This window comes from Solanum tuberosum, unplaced genomic scaffold (genome assembly GCF_000226075.1).
Source record: "Solanum tuberosum cultivar DM 1-3 516 R44 unplaced genomic scaffold, SolTub_3.0 scf00008, whole genome shotgun sequence".
Taxonomy (NCBI): Eukaryota; Viridiplantae; Streptophyta; class Magnoliopsida; order Solanales; family Solanaceae; genus Solanum; species Solanum tuberosum.
The window spans coordinates 1,875,836-1,880,422 of NW_006238934.1; positions in this window are offsets into that span (position 1 = coordinate 1,875,836).

Below are 4,587 nucleotides of genomic sequence, written 5' to 3' on the forward strand. Positions count from 1 at the left end.
AAAAATTGTGGCATATGCTCTCGCGCTCGTCATGATGAATATGGTTGTATTGACTTAAGAGATTCTTGTTCTTTCTCCATGTAGATGATGACAAAATTCTCAATCAATATGCGGCTCTTCGGCGAAGATGCAGAGAAGTGAACTCATGGATGTTGTCCAAAGTCAATTGGATCGCTAACTTTAAAAATATCAATTTTGTTGAATTCATAAGAACTTTGACTTTGATTTTTGGATAGGTTATAGACTGAAGAGTCAGTTTGCTATTGAATCAAGTCGCTCTCCATTCGAGCTCTCCCACACCAAGATGCAAACGTTTTGGTGAGACTCCACAATCTGCAAAACAATAATGACAGAATTGAAGACCAACTTCAAAAAATTAATTCTCGTTAATTCATGAAGAGTTTTACCTTGATTTTTGGATATGTTGTAGACTTTGATGTCTAGTTTCCATAGAAACAAGTCGCTCGTCATTCGGAATCTCCTACAGCAAGATAGAGACGTTTTGGTGGGACTGCATAGAGCTATAAAAAAGAAGAAGACAGATTTGATAGCAAACTTCAAAAATCAATTTCCGTCAATTCAGAAGGATTTTGATTTTGAATTTTGAATATGTCGTAGCCCTATGAGTCTAGTTTCTGGAACATCAAACGGATCATGATTTTGATATTTCTACAACAAGTTATGAACTTTCTATCGGATACATGCTGTGCTGAAAAAAGGTGACGAAAATTGAGTTTGGTATGCCTCAAGTTGACAATCAATCATTGTAAGAGTATCTGTATTTATAGAAATCAAAAGTACATAAATTGTGTTCATACAAATTATGGAAAACCATATTTAAAACAAAATTATGGTAAATTTTCCTAGGAACCAAATTATGGTAAGTTTCTATAGGAATCAAGTTATGGAAAATTCCATTTGATTCAAGTTATGGAAAATTCCCATTGGAATCAAATATGAAAAGTTTTGAAAGACTCCATAAAAAAAAAATATTTCACGAATGCTTTAAGCCTTGTTTTTAATGGTTGGACACCGCAACAAGCCTCGAAGCAGGGGGCATTTGTAGACAGTGAAATTTTATTGATAGATCTATATTAAATTTTGGATTAATCCATAAATTCATGAAATATTGACCAAGTCAAATTACTGGTTAATAAAATCGGATTAATATTTAAGTCAAAATATATGACTTAAATAAAGTCCAAATCACATTTGGGTCAGCCCATTCAGTTGACAAGACAAGCCCAACTCATGTTCTTCAAGCCCAAGGACCAAAATTGCTTGGACAAAAATACCCCTAAAACCCTAGCTCAAGCCTATATAAAGAGGTCTCCATAAGACTCTGTAAGTCTTTCGCATACAAAGAAGTCTCCGCTCCAAGTGTTGCACAAGTATTTCATCAAGTCAAGAACAATTGTGAAGAAAAGAATGAGGGGATTACATATCTTTTCTTAAAATTTTTATATCCGCATACAAAGAAGTCTTCGCTCCAAGTATTGAGCCGCAAGTATTCCACCAAATCAAGAACATCTGTGGAGAGAAGAATCAGGGGATTACATATCTTTTTAAGAGATTTTATAAAGATTGTAACCTTCGCATTAATTCAAATACAAATATTATTGTTTGCTTGCTATTTTTCTTTTCCTGTTTACTGTATTTCAGGATTGAAACTTTAGACGTTTTACAATAGCATACAAATATGAATTTTGTGTTTGCTATATGTGAAAGTTGCTCAACATATAATTACAAACACACAAAAATTAATTGAAAAAACTACAGATATATGTAGTAAAACATGTAGATTGAGTTCAAAAATCCTACTCAAATGTTTTGTTTAGATGCAAAGATGCAGTTTTACGTTTATAATGCAGCTTAACTGACTAGTTCACTACAACAAAAAGAAATTGGAATTAGCTACGCATTCATAGCTTATTTGCTTGTAGCTAATTAGGGGTGGACATGGTATGGTATATACCGAATTATCATATCATATTGAAATTTTTAATACCATGATTTTGGTATTATGGTATTTGGTATGGTATATGGTATACATTTATTTTTTTGGTATTCGTACGGTATTTGATATTTAGAAATAATACATTGAAATACCGAATATCATAATGAGGTGTATATATATTATTAAAATACTAACAAATATACAACCTAGTAGTAGTATAAACTAAATGTTTAGGAGTTGAAACTTTGACTACTCTATTTTGATTGAAATTTAATTGATTTACAAAATAAGTTGTTTGTACTTTATTTTGAATATATATATTTCTACACGTGTAATGTCAAATGTGTTAGCATGATAAAATTGAGACATTTTTTTAATTGTCAAAGTCATAATACTCTATTATCCGAGCATATATTAGTAGAAGTTGAACAAACTATGGTAACCGATTTATACCATACCGTAGAGTACTGAAACCGAACTTCAAAATATCGAACCATATCGAATTCAATTGATATGGTAATGGTATAATATTTTAAAAACCGAATACCAAAATTACGTTATCGAAACTTTAAAATACTATATCATCAGTGGCGGCTCAACGTAATTGGGGGCCTAAAGCAAAATTTTAATTGAGGCCTAAAAAATTTCATACATATTTATTTTTCTAATTGTTTAGATGCAAATTATTACTTCAACTTTTTTATAGATGATTTTTTTGAGTACTTTTTTTAATTTTAGGTAAGATTTTATCAATTCAATGCTGAAAAATATCCTTTTACGAAAAGTAATCTTTATATGAATTGTTAACATACTTCTATGAGTAATAAGTTGACAAACTTTAAACAAAAATAAGAGTTAGAACCATAGAATCTGACTCAAGATGTTGATAACTTGATGATATACCTTACTTTGATTGAAAATTAAGTTTAAAAAAAAATTGTGATTCACTTTGTTCAACATTGTTCGATTAATGACTTAGATTTTTGATAGAGTATTACTTTAACTTATGAAACATTTGAAGAAAAAGAGCGCAAAAAGAGTTTTAAAATAAATAAATATTGTGAATGTTAGCAAAGAAATGTAATAAGACAAAACAACGTTCTCTTGATTTCTTCTATTTGAGTGGGGTTAAGGAGAATAAAATTATATATATACTTTATTATAAATAATTAATTTTTTTATAAAAAATAACACATAATTTGTTCTTCATAAAAATTTGAGGCATCCCAAAATTGGGAGCTTAAGGCATGTGCCTTAATTTTTATAAGTAAGAGTCGTCCCTGTATATCATACCATATCATACCCACCCCTATAGCTAACAGAACTTTGTGATAATCCATTTCTAATCCGTCGCTAAATAGGTTTACCAACGTTCGACGGACTTTGTTATTTAGCTGTCTGTTGCTAGTTCCTATATTCTTAGTAGTGATTTTCTTATATTGAAGGTCTTAATTCCTTTTCCTAAGAAGTAACACATTCACTCGTAACTTTCATCAAATATGTATCTTGAAGAAGTAAAACTCTGGTGAAGTTTCAAAGCACTCCTTTTCTAAAACATTTACGGGGTCCCTCCGTAGTGATCTGGGGAACAATACGTAAAACATCACCACGATCCACCCTGTAACATCTCGCACCTAGATACGACTAGAAAGAGTTTAAAATCTGAAAATAATGATTTTGGAAAGAATAAGGAAATCTGGAAAATTTTGTCTAAGTTAAGAAAGTGAGTTTTGGCCATTTTCAAACGGCCATAAATCCTAGCTCAGCATGAGTTAGGAGCAGTTGTTGATATAGTTGGAAATCCCTTGGAGAGATCTTTCCAACACCGCAGAGGGATTTATTGGGGTAAAAACAGAACTTAATTCAGTTTTGAAAAATTAGAATATGCTTAGGGCTTGGAGAAGAGAGAAAGAAAGAAAGAACGGGAGAAAAAGGCAAGAATTCACCAAGATCATCCAAGCTTGCAAGTGGAATTCGTCAGGGGTGATCTCTATTAAGGTATGTGAGATCTTTGTGGAAAGAACTAGGGAAGATTTGAGGGTTTAGAGATGAAAACGGAAAAGAAAAATTGAGAAAACCTGGGCAACGGAGCAGGGGCGCCACGCCAGCCAGCACGCCCAATGCAGCCTCTGAAGTTTTGGCCTTGGGGCGCCGCGCCAGCCAGCGCACCCCACAGACTTCTCTGAAGTTTGGGGTCTGGCACCCCGCGCCTCTCAGAGCGCCAGGGACACCAGTTCTCCCCATTCATCCCCTACCTTTTAGTACTTGTTCCTTAGCAATGTACCTATGTTTCTAAGTTGATTCCAACACTCTAAGGTACATCTAAACATCATGAAATCATCCATAAACATGAGATCATGAGCCTTGAATCCATAATCCAATTCAAGGAAAGTTAAGCTCAAAGTCAAAGAAGTTAAGTGTCAAGTCTAAAAGTTAAGAAGCAGGTCAAAGCAAAGTTTCTTAAAGTTTTCAAGAGTCTTTATTAAACGTTTTAACTTCGTTTTAAGGCTCAAGTTCCAAGTAAAGCAAAGAGTAAGAGTTGAGTTCATTTCTCAAAAGTTATAAGGGAGCAAAGTATTCCCTAAGAGTTTATAAATGTTTTTACACATTTGAGCAAGAAAAGGAAACAT